A 15,869-nucleotide genomic window follows, 5' to 3' on the forward strand; every position below is an offset into this window, starting at 1 on the left:
TTTTTTTTTTTTTAAATACAAAATTCCGGAAAGCCATAAGGGAGAAATAGCTCACATTATTCCTCAACCTGAAAGAATAAAACAAGATTTGGACTTCCAAAGAATGACACATTTCCTCATTCTCATAAAGTAGCTACTGCCACATTCTCTCACTCCATAAAGAAGAGTTAATATTGTCCTCCAAAAAGGCTCTATCATTTGAAGGAAACCATAAGTGGATCATCAAAACATAGCCAGAATTTTATATAGCAAGCTATGTAAACTAAGAAGTTCTCTGAGTCCTGGAATCAGTTATCCTTTTTCCTTCACAAGGCAAAAATGTTGCATGTTATGGGTCAAGTGCCAACACACACATTGTTCACCTTGTCGTTAGTGTCTTAGTTAACTTCAGTCACTCATCCATAATCTCACTCAGTTGAAACCACTCTAGGTGTTTTCCTTAACCACCTTCACACAGGCTCCCTACCATTTAACTTTTCTAATTTTCTGTATCTGCCTAACTAATAATTTCACTACAGCCCCACTATTTGGGATATGTAATTAGTTATCATTGCACCTTTGTAATTGTCTACAAGGAACAAGGCTGGAATTAGGAAAGACACTGAAAAGCAGTTGAACTACAAATGGGAAACAGAGATTCAACCAATACAAAAGGAGTTCTAACTAATAGTCCCAGCTGTGTCCTCAGCTATAGAACTCTTTAGGGATTATCAAAGGAATCACCCAAACATCTCTGCATAGTAGCAGGGAGAGGGGACTATAGGAGGCACATGATATATTGGAGAACCTGCACAGCAGAAAGGTTAAGTGATTCACCAAATATTACAAAGCAGGTCAGGATTGGGACAGGAGACAATGCTCAATGACCCTGATAGGACCCCAGGTCCAGGTGAATAAGCACCTATGTTTGTTTAACTTTCTCCATGTAATAGGAACCAGCAAAGGATTTCATCATCTCCGCACTGACCTCCGTTGCTTGCATCTCTTTTATCACTGCTTATTTTCACTTGAGGATAACGGAACAGATGCTAGTAATATTTGGATAGCATTGTATCTCACAAAATGCTTTTACTCTCATGATCTAAGTAAGTAAACTCTTTCTCCGCATTGGCATTTTTCCAATCCCTGACTCCAGCTGACCTGAAATTGTCAAAGGACACCATATAGGAAATGCAGTGGAGAAGGCGGGATTTCCTTTTAGCTGTGACTTGCATTTCAGATACCCAGGATAACCATGCATGCCATCTTTTGTCCTTTTATTCGGCAAACATGCACTGGGCAGCACCACTACCTGCAAGATAGCGCTAGCCACTGAGGAAATGAAGAGAATCAAGACATAGTGCTTAAATGAAGGACCCAAGGTCTAAACGTGGAAATAATTTACAAATAAAATATCACAGGTGCCTTAGTTGAGGTATTAACAGGATGTTCTTGGAATATCAATGAGGGAGAAATTCTGCTTGGGGGAAGCAGGAAAAACAACTATGCTGAATTGTGCCCCCATGTTCTCTCCTCCCCCACATTCTCTTTCTGCCTAGTCTGTGCCCTGAGAAGCTAACTGCTGTAGGTAACATCACTCACGCCCTGCTGCTTGCCCTCTCGCTTTTGGTTGAGTTTGGCAATAGTTGGCCCCAGCAGGAGAGCAGAAAAATAGAATTGCAAAAATAGGTAGGAGTATTAATTTTCCCAGCTCTCTCCCTGCCCAATTATAGTTTGGTAGGGACTATATTCCTCTATCAAAGGCCAGCACGCCTGTCCTAAACCCACAAACCTCTCTGGGCCACTGTTCTGTTACTTGCTTCCTCAGGCCCAGGGAGCTTCCATTCTTAATAGCCACCTCCACCACCCTGCCCCCAGAGAGCTTCACTATCTTTCATATTACCCTAACCTTTTGTGAGTAATTTCTCCCTTAGATTGTGAAACAGAAGAGTAAGCAATGAATTTAGAATAGGGAGTTAGTATATTAAGGAAGGCAGGCCCAGGAAGCAAGGGGTCTAATAGGTAGTGTTGGGATTGTATAGGTAAGCTAGAACATAAAGGAAAGCAAAGATATCTCAGGCTGGAAAGGAGATAACCAACTTGCAAGGCATTTTTGAAAGTTGAATTGCCAGGCCAGGTAACCAACTGAACATAGAGGAGGATGAAAGGATGAGTGAGGTTAAAATTAACTGCCAGACGATTAGAAAAGGACACATTCCTTAAAAAAAAATTAAAAGATAATGTGGCATAAATGCTGCCATCTGTTCATTATGCCTCCTGTCCTTGCATTTGGAAGGAAATCAATAATCAACTTCCAGGGAGCTAGCACAGCAGACGTACAGCACACCTGAGCATGTGTGTGCCTCTCAGATACACGCCTCCGGCTGTTGCACCTGTATGTAACCCCAGAGCTCCTTGTGAAGCAAAACCACAACATCCAGGAGAGATGGGGGAGATCACAATGTCTTCAGAGTTCAACCTTTTCACATACGTGGAAGTCAATTGCCTTTTGACAATTTGCACTGTGAAATTACCTCTGTCTTAATAAACACACTGGAATGATCTTCATGTCAGGAACGGTAAGAGCATTCTCATCGGGCTGGTGAGACCGGGTGCTGTTGCTGCTTTCTCTCAAGGGCTTGGCTGCTCACCTGTGCTTCCGATTTCTGTTAGCTCTAGAAGTACCAACAGTGTGCAAACAAAGGCTTTTTAAATATTATTGCCAGACTACTTTCACGTGATCAAGATTCCTAGAGAAATGCTTGTAAAACATGTACTTACAAATGTGTGTAGACATAGGTGAAGGTGAAATTCCAGAGATAATGAAAAATACATCCTTCTTTCTGAAATATTAATAATCAGATATTATAACCACATTGTAAATGTATTCCAATGCTATCAGTGATAGAAATTGAACCTTAAGAAATATTTATACTCAACTAAAAAATAGAGGCTCAAATGACCTTGTTATGTCTACCATTTATTAAATCTGTTGGGATTTTATCAGAAAATTCTTTTTTCCAAATAAAATCACACCAAGTCTGAGGAAATGGCAACTTTTCTAGAGGTACTCTGGCAAAAAAAAAAAAAAAGCAATGTATAAAATGTGCATGAGAAAAAGATGAAGAATCTGCAAAAAATTATCTTTTGGAGTATTGATAACATTATCCCTAATGGTTAAAAAACACAGATATGTCTAATAACAGGGAATTGGGAAGGAAATTGACAACACACGAGGTAGTCAGGAATTGGAACCCCTGGCGTTAAGTGAGGTCATGTTTCTCCAGTATCACCTCAATGAGCAGGGAGACTAATTCAATATGTTGAAGAAACTTTACCCTAAGGGACAACTGACCTGCTCAGCCCATCTTGCTCACTTTTCTGCAGATGACAAAAACAACGCTAAATCACCACCAACCTGCTCATGAGACAGAAACCGCACCCGGTCCTTGGATGATCCTTTAAATTTTATGTCTCTCTCGCCTCCTGCTACCCCTTGGAGGCTTTCTGTAACCAAGCTCTTCAATTCTTAAGCCTTAAAGCCTTCTTGCCACCCTCACCCTTTGGAATTCAGCCTCCAAATGATGATGATGTTTGTGTGAGGGGCCCATGGCAGCATCCTCCTTAGAGGGAACACAATGGAATCTTTGCTGGATTTTGAATCATTGCTAAGTTACTAAAGATAAAATAATTTGAAAACAAACAGCAATGGAATTGGCATGGTACATCTCCTTGGGTGCTAAGGAGATGGTTCTTTTGTTCAGCCTCATGTAGCCAATCTTTGATCCAGCACCGCCCATACAATGCACAGTTGCCAGTACAGTCTACTTTTTTCTCAAGGTGAATTTGTCCCAGCAGTTTTTTGTGTTCTTTTTCAATAGCAGCAAAGGTTTCCTTAACATTGAATTTTGAAATGAAGTATTAGACTGTCTTCCAGACAGTACTGGAGCTTTTTAATGCAAATGATTCCCACCACTACCACCCAATTCTGTATACCAAAAGAAAGGGCAGATTTTAAAAGTGACACAGATCTTTAAAGGGGGATCAGATTGAAAACACATGTTTACATCTTCTGTTCTCTCAAAATGCCACTAAAATGATGATTTAAAAAAAAAATTACCTGCAAAAACAAGGAGATGAAAGGAGACAATAGCAATCAAGCTTAAATCCCAGAAAATGGATAGCAGAGCTGCAGATGAGAGAGGAAAAAATAGACCATATCCACAAGCCAGGAATCAGAAGGGCATCTGCCTTCTTAGCAGAAGCACTGGGTATCAGAAGACAATAACGCAATGCCTTAAAATCTTGAAGGAAAATTATTTCCAGCTGGGCAGTCTATATTGAACCACACTCTTACTAGAATGTGAAGATAAAGACTTTTTTTACACATGAAAAACATATTATCCTACACAGTGTCACTAAGGAAGGTACCAGAGCAGGTGCTCCCTCCGGAAGAGAGAGTTACCAAGGAAGCGAAAGACAGAGGCCTAGGGGTCCAATTGGGACTGGCTGTGTGATTTACAGGATCTAGTGTATAATGAAAACACAAAGCCTCGTTTCAAAATTCATTAAGGATTTCAAGATGATATATACCATGGCTTCTCTTCTGACCCTTGAATCTTTTACCTTTTGCTAAAGAATTTCAAGATGGTGACAACAGAGAGTGCTAAACCAAGTGCAAAGTGCTTCTAAGTGCAATTGCACAGGTTACAGACCCATGAAACCAGCCCTGAGTTCCATCCAGGAGGAGAAAGAGGAAATTCCCAAGTTGATGGTGAACGGAGACCCCAAGACAATAGCTGTGTAGCAAGTCTAGAGAATCATCAGCCCACAATGGAGCCAGAAAGTGGAGTGATCCAAGAAGGATGGCTTCAAGGATAAAAGTGAAATATAGAGATTACCCAATATGTTTTAATGTGTTAAGAGGACATTTCCACTTCTTGGAAAAAGTAACTGGAAGAATTAATGATGGATACAGTTAAACCTACTTTCCAGGCAAGTTAATTACTGGCAAGTGTCAATATTTTATGTCAAACTAGCTCCAAGAGCAAAGACTTCTGATAAACGTCACATCCCACCGCTGCCGCCACTTGTCAGGGCTGGGGACTGGCCAGGTCTCTGGCTGACTTAAAGAGGTTCCCCATACGGACCACTAAGCTATTATCTCACTCAGGAACAATTTCTTTTAGGTGCCTGAGGGATGTCTACTTTAGCAGGAGACAGAGATAGTCTTTGAGAGAGTAAAGCAGCCGTAGAATAGATAGATCTTAGTCTTTAATAGAGCTTGGTAATCTTCACCAGAGAGACGCCATGCTGGCATTAGGAGAGGAGACAAGAATCAGAGTAAGTGGGTCCATGATAGAATGCGCATGCTTCCAGCTGCCTGTTCCTCCAGCCTGCATGCTCCCGACTGCCTGTTCCTCCAGCCTATGTAGAGCTGATCTCGTGCCTCTCAACACCACAGGTGTAGAGATTGCCAATTTACCAATGCTCTCATCTCACGAGCTCTCATGCTTGTTAGGAGGGCTAAATCCCTCTCCATGCCCTTTTCACCAAGGTGCTCCATTATTGAGCTATACAGGTATTTCCTATAACTCTCACTCCTCCAAGCCATAGGCTATATGGGCTGCTACAGATAAAGCCAACTAAAAGATTTTTTCTAACAGAGCCATTTAAAGAGAAAGAAAAGTGGCTAGATAACTTTGTTATCCCAGGTATAATAAAGCCAAGTTAAAGTTTATGGAGTTCATCATAAGGCTAACAGATGGTGGGCAGATAAATCTAACTTTCAGAATTGGGCTGTTCATTTTGTTAAAAGTCTACCAGAAAATTACTCAAGCAATTTTTCTAAGTAGTCTAGATACTTTTGAAAAGTTTTCTACCTGAAACCAGATATTTGATACTGGTAAACAGTGGAATAACTTTTTTTTCCTCAGCATCTAAATAAACATATTTACAAGCAAATTTTAAAACAAGACAATTACTAACTCCAGGAAAAACAAAAAGTTCTGTAAGAAAAATAAAGCAATACAACAATGCACAGCTAAACTGTAAATAAAATTATATTGTTGAAATAAAGTTCTCAACTGCCTACTGCTCTAACAAAAAAATATGATGTAACAGGATTTGGAGTAGAGAGAAGGAACATCAATATCTTTATAGCAATCAAAGTTTAATTGGTTCACAGTTGTGCCAGCTGTACATGTAGCCAAGAGCATGTAGGAAATGAAATCCAGGGCCGGGCACAGTGGCTCACTACTGTAATCCTAGCACTCTGGGAGGCCAAGGCTGGTGGATTGCTTGAGCTCACCAGTTTGAGACCAGTCTGAGCAAGAGTGAGATCCCATATCTAAGAAATAGCCAGGTGTTGTGGCAGGTGCCTGTAGTCCCAGAGACTTGGGAGGCTGAGACAAGAGTATCCTTGAGCCCAAGAATTTGAGGTTGCTGTGAGCTATGACACCATGGCACTCTACCCAGAGCAGCAAAGTGAGACCCGTCTCCAAAAAAAAAGGAAGAAAAGAAAATGAAATCCTCATCTTCATAATAATAAGTAGATAAATAACTCCTAAAGTTGAAAAATACAGAAATAGCACTGTAGGCATGTTATGTAGGAGGAGATAAAAGCATGCTAATGGGTTGAACGTCTTTAGCTTTGGCAAGTAAAAGTTAAAAGTGGGAGGGAGAGTTCATGTAACCGCTGCTTTCTACTGCTCTCTGTTATAATTTTTCCAAATTTATGACTCATTGTTCATGTTTACTCCTACTGTTTTTTTGTTCTTTGGGGCTTTTTAAGAAAATTACCTAGGTAAAGGGGGAGTAAAAGCCACACAGAACCACCATGGTCTGTTAACACACTTTCCCCAGGATAAGAATGTCCAGCTGGCCCTATGTGTACAGAAGACAAAATGAACTGTCTGTTCAGCTGACCCTACCAACTGTAAAGAACATCTCCTTTGAATTTTGTGTTATTATTATTTGTCTTACTTGACCCTCCATTACATGAATATATGTGTAAATACATGCTGATATAGTTTCAGCATTTGTCCCCTCCAAATGTCATGTTAAAATTTGATCCCCAGTGTTGGAGTTGGGGCCGAAAGGAAGGTGTTTGAGTCATGGAGGAGACTCCTAGCTTGGTGACAGCCTCCCAGTAATGAGTTCTCACTGTCTCAGTTGCCATGAGAACTGATTGTTGAAAGGAGCCCAGCACCTCCCTCCTCTCTCTCTCTTGCTTCCTCTTGCCCTGGGATCTGCACATGGAGAAACCGATGCTGACGCCAGGTAGCAGGTACAGCTTGGAGAAGAACCATGAGCCAAATAAACCTCTTTTCTTCATAAGTGCCCCAGCCTCGGGTATTTTTTGACAGATGGACAGAGACACACACATTACATAAAAAAGTCCAAAAAGAAAAATAATAAAACTGACACTGTTCATCTGGAGGTAGTGGGATATTAAATGACATTTCCTCATTATTCTTTTCTCTGTAGTCTAAATGGTTTGCATTGAACATAATTTCTCAATGAGAAAATAGTTAAAAAGTTGTTTCACATTTAAACAAAAAACTAAGGTCATGCCAGATATGTGGTGCTTCTCTTGTAGTTTGTGTGTGTGTGTGTGTGTGTGTGTGTGTGTGTAACATATAGAAAGAATTGGTGGGTCTTAATGACAGCTACAAGGGGAGACAGGCATGAAGGAGGGCAGGGCAGCCGCACTACCCCTAAGACAAGACCAGACCCAACACCAGTGACTGGCTCTGACATTCCTCTTCTTAGCACTTTTTATAAAGCCCTATATAGTCTGACCACTGTATGTAGTCATGCATTTATTCATTCAAAGAAACATTTCCTGCACGCTGGCAGGATTCCAGTTGGTGTTCTGGACATGTTCAGATAAATAAGCAAGAAATGCTTCTCCAGGCAGTTACACAGCACTAGGAGACAGCAATGTCAATCAAGGGCAGTCGTGGTAGACAGTGAGACTTTTCTAGGAATTTGAGATGAACAGAGACCTTTTGCCCAAATATAGAACAACAATGACATAGGCATGACAGAGAGTAAACAATTCTGTGCAAGACTGGGTGACCTGAGTCTTCTTAGCGGACCATACCAGAATGGGGAAATGTTTAGATTTCACTTCCGACATCCTCCACAAATTTCCACTCAAAGATAGATGTCCTATTATAGAAATGCTGGCAAACAATTCCTACTTGGGAATCCGATTAAGACCTGTAAAACAAGCACATTGTGTTTTCTGCATATTGATTCTAGTATATTGATTTTAATTTATTTGGTGTAATTAAATCTATAATTTACTTTTTAGGTTTGTGCCAGACCATAACCTATAATTATTGCAAGGAAATCCAATGCAAACAAACTCTTATGTTCCTGTTGCGCCAGCTCTCCACATTACTAGACTCTATTGGGATTTTCTTAGGCTTGAAAGTAGGAATTCAGGGTCAAAATGGTATGGTCCCCAACACCATGTGGGGAGAGTAATAGGCACAGTTCAGAGAAGAATTGTTCTTCCTTTGAAAGTAGATTTATTATTGTTCCTATATTACATGTTGAGTTTTTTATGTTCTAACATTAGAGAAAATCTCGAAGTAGAAACAAAAAAAGCACTCCAAATCTCACCACCTAGAAGTAAGCGCTGTTCATTTTTACCAGGCAACCTGCTGTACCTCTTTCTACGTACACAAATACAAAGAGAGAAAGGTAAGTGTTTGCACACAGGTAAAAGACAAAAGATAAAATGGCATGTGACTTTCTGACACTCATTGTTCATTCAACAATACAGGCTGAGCATCCCTGATCCAAATATCCAAAACCCAAAACTTTTTGAGTGCCAGAATAACACCACAAATGGAAAATTGTACACCTGACCTGATGTCATGGGCAAAGAACTTGAACAGAATTTCTCAAAAGAAAACATATTATACAGATGGCCAACAGGTGCAGAGAAAAATGTTCGGCATCAATGATCATTAAGAAAATTGAAACCACAAGAAATACCACCTCATACCTGTTAGAATGGTTTCTGTTAAAAAGATAAAAGGTAAATGCTGGCTAAAATGCAGAGAAAGGGCAACACTCACACATTGTTGGTGGAAATATAAGTTAGCATAGCCATTATAAAAAATGGTATGAAGGGTCCTCAAAAAATTAAAAATAGAACTACCATATGATCCAGTGATCTCACTTCTGGATATATAGCCAAAGGAATTGAAATCAGTATGGCAAGCAGATATCTGCATCTGCAACATTATTCACAATAGCCAAGATATGGAATTGTCTATCAATAGGTGGGTAGATTAAAAAATGTGGTATTTAGGGTGGCACCTGTGGCTCAGAGGAGTAGGGCACTGGCCCCATATACTGGAGGTGGAGGGTTCAATCCCGGCCCCAGCCAAAAACTGCAAAAAAAAAAAGTGTGGTATTTAATATAATGGAAGCCAGTTACAGTGGCTCACACCTGTAATACCAGCATTTTGAGAAGCCAAGTTGGGAGGATTGCTTGAAGCCAGGAATTTGAGACCAGCCTAGGCAAGACAGGTGAGACTCCCTCTCTACAAAAAATATTAAATATTAGCTAAATATTCTATAGTCCTAGCTATTCAGAAGGCTGAGAAGAGGAGACTGTTAGTCTTTCAAGGTTATGGTGAGCTATGATTTCACCAATGCACTCCAGCCTGGGAAATGGGGCAGGACTCTATCTCAAAAGAAAAGAAAATGGAACATTAAATATACACAATGAAATGCTATTCAGCCTTTTAAAAAAAGGAAATTCTATAATTTGCAACATCGTGAATGAGCCTAAAGGACATTATGCCAAGTGAAATAAGCCAAGCACAGAAAGACAAACACAGCAAAATCTCCCTCACATGTGGAAACTAAAGAAAGTTAACTAAAGAAACTCACAAAAGTGGGGAGTGGAATGGTGATTACCATGGCTAAGTTGGCAGGGACAGAATAAGGACCTGTTGGTTAAAGGGTACAAATTTTCAGATAGATAAGATGACTAAGTTTTGAGACCTATTGGACACAAGGATGGCTATCCTCAAGAATAATGTAGTATATAAAATTTCAGAATAACTAAGAGTAAATTTCAAATGTCTAATCATAAAAATGATAAGTAGATTGACTTAATCCCTCCTCATTGGATAAATATATCAAAACATCACATTGTACCCATTAATGAATACAATTATTATTAAAAATAATATGAATTTGTTTAAAAGACAAACAAGTGTTGCATAGACTGTGGAAAAATTAGAACCTTCATACATTACTGGTGGGATTGGTATAATCACTTTGAAAAACAGCCTGGTAGTTACCCAAACATAGAATTATTGTATGATCCAGCAATTTCATTCCTATACTCAAAAGAATTGAATCTAGAGAAACTCAAAATAGATTATTTCTATGCCAATGTTCATTGCAGCCATAGCCACAATAACCAGAAGATAGAAACAGCCCAAGTGTCCATCAATACTAGAAGAGAAGAATAACATGTGGCATATCTGTGCAATAAAATATTCATCCATGAAAAGGAACGAAGTTCTGATTCACGGGACAACGTGGATGAACCTTAAAAACGTCATGCTAAGAGAAATAAGTCAGATGCAAAAGGATAAATATTATGACTTCAGTCATATGACGTATCTAGAATAGGCTAGAGATAGAAAGGAGGCTTGGCACCCCTAGCACAGTGGGTACGGTGCCAGCCACAGACATGGAGGCTGGTGGGTTCAAACCTGGCCCGTGCCAGCTAAACAACAATGACAACTGCAAGAAAACAATAGCCGGGTGTTGTGGCGGGCTCCTGTAGTTCCAGCTACTCGGGAGGCTGAGGCAAGACAATCTTTTAAGCCAGGTTGCTGTGAGCTGTGACACTACAGCACTCTACCGAGGGCGGCATAGTGAAACTCTGTCTCCAAAAAAATAAATAAAATAAAATATAGATGAAAAGGAGATTAGAGGTTGCCAGACCCTGAGAAGAAGAGGGGAAAGGGAGTTATTGCTTAAAGGTGACAATTTCTATTTGGAATGATGAAAAAGTTTTGGAAGCAGATAGTGGTGATAGTTACACAACATTGCAGATGTAACTAATGCCTTTGAATTGTTCATTTAAAACACATTAAAGTAACAAATTTTGTTTGGTATATTTTACCACATTTTGAAAAATGGAAAAAAAAGTTATGAAGTTTTCTTTAGGGGTATAACATTTAGAAATATGATACAATATGAATAAACAAAAAATTATTTGCTAAGTGAAAGAAGCTACTTTAAAAAGACAGTATATTGTTAAGATTCCATTTCTATGAAATGTTCAGAATAGGCAAATCTATAGAGACAGAAAGTACATGGCAGTTACCTAGGGCTGAAAGCTGAGGGTGATGAGGGGCTTAAGGAGGGTGAAAAGGGGACTGACTACCAATGGGTGTGCGTCTGCACGAGGTGTAATGAATATGTTCTAAAATTAATTGTGAGGATGGCTGCACAACTCTGGACATACCAAAAACCATTGAAACATGCATTTTAAAAAGGTGAATCCGAGGGTAAGCAAATTCTGTCTCCAAACTGTTACTTTTAAGAATTGGGTATCTCGACTCGGCGCCTGTGGCTTAAGCAGCTAAGGCGCCAGCCACATACACCTAAGGTGGCGGGTTCAAATCCCCAGCCCTGGCCCGCCAAACAACAATGATGGCTGCAACCAAAAAATGGCCAGGCGTTGTGGCCAGCGCCTGTGGTCCCAGCTACTTGGGAGGCTGAGGCAGGAGACTCGCTTGAGCCCAGGAGTTGGAGGTTGCTGTGAGCATGATGCCATGGCACTCTACCCAGCGGGATAGCTTGAGGCTCTGTCTCAAAAAAAAAAAAAAAAATTGGGTATCTCTCTAATAATGGATGATGGGCCAGTTTTTAATATATTTATTGATTGTGTTTATTGTGTTATAAATGACTTGTTCTTGTTCCTTACCCTGATTCTTCATCTGTTTTTGTTTTTAAGGCTGTAAAAATTCATCCAGAGTCCACATAGTCAAGTATTTTGTAAGTAAATTATGTTTCAAAGTTGGTGTAAAATACTGAGGATGGCGTGCCTTGAGCCAAAAGAAAAGACCAGTTCTGAAGATCCTGAGAGTCAGGTTGAATGATTTGTAACAGGATATACACAGCATACAAGGCCAGTGCAAAGAGAATGCTCCTTGAATCTGAAGGACCACACTAGGTGCTTTACAGATATTATTTCATGTAATCCTTTGTGCCCATTTACAAAAGGGAGAGGTCAGATTCCCTAAGGTTACACAACCAGCTGTTGCAACTGGGATTTGAACCTCTGCCTACAAAGTGCAGGTGCATCTTAGCAGTGGTTCTCAACCTATGGGTCGCAACCCACAGGTACTCTATTAAAGGCTCACAGCATTAGGAAGGGTGAGAACCACTGTTTTTAAGTCTCCTCGATAAAGTAGTGATCACACATTCAGCCCAATGATGAGGAGTTGCAATGATGCCTTTGGACTTTCTGAGTTCCAAGCACCAATGACTGGAATAATGCTCAGCGGTGATCCAGCATTATAAAGTTGGAGCTGTCAGAATATACACTTCTTTCATTGCTCCCAGGGAGGCCATGTAGAAAAATTTACCAACACAAACATAAATTCTTCAAGGTCCCTTGAATGGTACTGTGGGGAATTACGAGCCTCTCTAGGTCATAAGAAATACACTTGGACATCCCTACTCAGCCAAAGCCCTGATTCAGGATATAGCACAGAATAGCTCAAATGCCAGACAGGCCAGAAAGGTCAAAGTCACATAACAAATGCCACACAGGCATCAGAAGAGCTAACGAATATCATACTTGAGAAATTAATGCATAGATTCCATAGCATTAGCTCATACACCTGTATCATTATGGATAGTGCCATACAATGACCAAATTTTTAATTTAAAAGTTACCTTACGGTGTATCTATTCAAACATTTTACTTTACAGATGCATAAACTGAGATCCTGAAACTTTAATTAACTATTTACTTTTTTAAAAATCTCCAATTTCAGTGAGGGGGAGACAGCAAAATTCTAAACTCCTTGACTGTGTTGCCCTTCCCTCCCACTGAAATCCTCCATCGCCAGTTTTCAATGGCAAAGCCTTACCCTGCAAATGTAGTATTTGCTAGCTCTCTGTGCTGCACTGGGAATTGTTTGACTCTAACTCCCTTTAGCTATGAAGACTGGAAGAGAATATAATTCTCAGCACTGCTCATGTTTTCAAGTCACATGTCTGCAGGTTGCTAAAAATTTCTAGTCTGTGAAACACGAAATGATATGTCAGGATGCTATTTTTGATTGGCACAGAAAGCAAGGAAGCAGATTTATATCCACTGGCAAATCTTATGCTTATAGTGAGAAATTGGCTAGCGAGATACGTTACCACATAGCAATGGCCAAATTTCCACTTTTCCTGTTGATTTTGATGAGAGTGCTTCTCTTTAACCTCCAGTTTCTAATATTCCAAAACTAGACATTTAATTCTATTTTGAATTAACCATAGATGTCCTTGTAGCGTAAGTGTGACTCAGCACTGAAGAGTGGGGAGACACTCGCTGTTGTACCATCTTCCATTTCATCTATGTTTTCCTTCATTTGGAATTTAATAGTATTAAAGGCGTTAAGCTTTAAAGCACTTTTATAAATGGGCATGCTCAGAAAATTTACATGAAGAGGAACTAATTTTTCAAGTAGGTAAGATATTATAGGGAACCAAATCTAGTTCAATAACTGCAATATCTTTTCAATCCTAATACATAATTTGAATAATATGATGGATAGCTCTGAAAGTGTTCGTTTAACTCTTTAAAAAGCATTTCACACTTATTTTGGAATTGGCCAACCCTGTACGCCACAACAGCAGGCAATTCAAGATAAGCACACTTAGAAGAAAAGTACTTAAAATGCCAAAATGGGTGGCCCGTTTGCATAGAAATGCGGGATTCTGCTTCACCCTTTAATGAACATAATAATCAGACTTACAAATACATGTCTGAGAATGCAATGCAGTTGGAATCAATTAAAAGTTCAAAGTAAAATTCAGTATATATAACCTACACAATCAAACATGAAGACATTTTCTTTCATCAAATTAATAGTTGGACATTTGTTTTCATAATCATGTAGCTTCAAACACGTATATGCACATAAACCCAGAAAACAACCTGTAGTATTAATGTCTTTTTATATTTTAACTCCTCTTTTATCATCCCTCATTTTCCAAGAGACACTTTTAAACGTTAGAGGTTTTATGTTAGTTTTTTCCAAGTTCCTTTTGGTGTACTCTTTAAGTTCATGCCATTGTTTGCGGACACAGTGAAATGTGATTTACAGCACAATAACCAGCCACCTGGAGAACTTATTACCTGGAGGCTGGGACGAGAGCAGTAAAGAATGTCGGAAGCCACTAAAAGTAGAAGGTTTCATCCTTCACTTCAGTCATCTTTGTGTGGTATCAAAATCTCTGACATCAGCTCATCCTGAGGGGTTTTGTTTATTAAACTGAATGAAAGACACAATTTGACATGCGAGTTATTTTTTTTTTTTTAACTGGATTTTTCCTTTTTTAGCCCATCACATTTCCATGTATGGTTAATAACCACTTCAGATTGCTACTCGAGGAGAAACTGCTTCCTAATTGCCTGCCAAGGCTTATAAAGCTCCCTGCATCCCTGGCAATTCATTGGTCTATTGGTATCATAATTCACATTGATATTTTCTGGCTTTCATTTTTCACTCACTCTGATGTTCACTTCCTTTGATTTTTAACATCCTGAAGTTCCAAAATGAAGAGTCGTGCCTTGGCTATGTAATTTTTAGTAGATGCTATACAAGTCCTCCTAGGGCAGTAGATTTTCTCCATGGTACACGTGCACACACAGGCATGCCTGTGCCCACAAAGACCGGCATAAAAGCACATACTTTTTAATTTTTATTTATTTTTTATTTTAATTCTATTTATTTATTTATTTGAGACAGAGTCTCCCTCTGTCTCCCAGGCCAGCTCACAGCAACCTCAAACTCTTGCCTGAGTCTCCCCAGTAGCTGGGACTATGGGCGCCCACCACAACATCCAGCTAGTTTGTTCTATTTTTGGTAGAGACAGGGCACAGATGCATTTACTTTTGATTGTTGAATATATTCTCCAAGTGAATATTTTCCTTAAAGAGATACATTTCATTTTCATATTGATCTACTGTGCCTTTTAAAGCTACTTTAAAACCTCTTTATGTGACAGATTGGTGATCAAACCACTTTATCTCAAAATGCCAGAAGTTTTACAGATCACAGCTAATGAGTGAGCTTCCAGCATGGTGACGTGGAGGCTCAGTTCCCAGAACCAAATCCTGTCTGTCAGGTTTTTTCAGAATAGCACTTGACTTCTCTGTTGGTAGGGGGTGTCGCGCAGTGGCCAGCACCGTGCAGTAAGAAAACAGCCCCACATCAGGGCAGCCCTGTCGTTCTCCCCGGATCACCCTACATTCACACCTGCCAATCCTCCCCGGATCACCCTACATTCACACCTGCCAATCCTCCCCGGATCACCCTACATTCACACCTGCCAATCCGGCTAAATTTCATCCTCCCATGCCACATTCCAATTAGCTTTACATTCTCTCGAGGAAAGTGAGAGTGTGAAAAGCTGTCTTTTGGCAGTGACCTAATTGTCCTCCACTGCCAGAAAAGAAGGTAGCACACATCCTCTAGTGAGACGGAGAGAAGTTTGAGCTGTGATGGGAGCTCATTCTTGCTGGGAGGAAAGTTTCCTCAGATGTGCCAATTCTTTGATAGCTCAGCAAACATGTCCACCTGTCTCCAGGTGGGTCGTGCCTCTGGCTTCTGTCC

Source organism: Otolemur garnettii, unplaced genomic scaffold, assembly GCF_000181295.1.
Source record: "Otolemur garnettii isolate 467f Iridium unplaced genomic scaffold, OtoGar3 scaffold00009, whole genome shotgun sequence".
NCBI classification, from domain to species: domain Eukaryota; kingdom Metazoa; phylum Chordata; class Mammalia; order Primates; family Galagidae; genus Otolemur; species Otolemur garnettii.